The sequence below is a fragment of the Capsella rubella genome, unplaced genomic scaffold (assembly GCF_000375325.1).
Source record: "Capsella rubella cultivar Monte Gargano unplaced genomic scaffold, Caprub1_0 scaffold_5, whole genome shotgun sequence".
Lineage (NCBI taxonomy): Eukaryota > Viridiplantae > Streptophyta > Magnoliopsida > Brassicales > Brassicaceae > Capsella > Capsella rubella.
The window spans coordinates 4370571-4371829 of NW_006238919.1; positions in this window are offsets into that span (position 1 = coordinate 4370571).

Sequence of the window (1259 nt, forward strand, 5' to 3'; positions counted from 1 at the left end):
CTCTCTCTCTCTCTCTCTCTCTCTCTCTCTCTCTCTCTCTCTCTCTCTCTCTCTTACTTTTAGAAATGTCCAAAGCCAAAAAGCGAGAAGGAAATGGCTGCCCTGGGTCTTATGTCAAGATTAGGGCTTTCCCTAAACCAATTTTGGTTAAACCGAAGATTTGAAACCAAACTGCCCAAACCAAAATTTGTTGGTGTCGATCGACACCCAAAACTGGTGTCGATCGACACCCAAAACTGGTGTCAATCGACACTAACAAAATTTCAGACATAGGTTACAAATACGTTTTCACAACAAAATTACTCTAATTAAGACTATGGATATGAACATGGTGAAGGAGTACCAGGACCGGAGCTACTAGACCATTCCCTATATGCCACCAGCAACCAAGGTTGGTACAACGAATTGGATGATCAAGCGAGTGAAGCTTAAGAATTCCATGGAGAGGATAGCAACATGCGTCAATACAATTTATGTATCTACACCAATAACGAGCCAAGAAGATGAATTCTAACAAAGCCAAAGGCTCCTAAGATATCTTTCAGCCCCAAGCCAAAGAAGACGACTACAACTACTCTAAAGGAGAAAAACGAGTCTAAGTCAACAGCTCAAGCAAGGAAAGAGTCGAAAATTCAAATCCGCAAAACATAGCTACAAACCCGAGAGATTAGTCATTGTGTGATTCACAAGGCAAAGGAACTCAAAGTAAGTCTTCTAATCTTTATAAGTCAAAAGAATTGATGTGTTATAGATTTCATAAAAGAGGACATTTTGCTGCAAATCGTTCAACTAGACAAGTAGAAAAGTCAACCACAATGAACTTTGAACCAAATTTTAGTCTAGTTCCAACAAGTTTAGAAAATTCCAATTCTTGTATAGTACACCTCCTCTTGTCCTCTCCATGGAATTCTTAAGCTTCACTCGCTTGATCATCCAATTCGTTGTACCAACCTTGGTTGCTGGTGGCATATAGGGAATGGTCTAGTAGCTCCGGTCCTGGTACTCCTTCACCATGTTCATATCCATAGTCTTAATTAGAGTAATTTTGTTGTGAAAACGTTCTTGTAACCTATGTCTGAAATTTTGTTAGTGTCGATTGACACCAGTTTTGGGTGTCGATCGACACCAACAAATTTTGGTTTGGGCAGTTTGGTTTCAAATCTTCGGTTTAACCAAAATTGGTTTAGGGAAAGCCCTAATCTTGACATAAGACCCAGGGCAGCCATTTCCTTCTCGCTTTTTTGCTTTGGACATTTCTA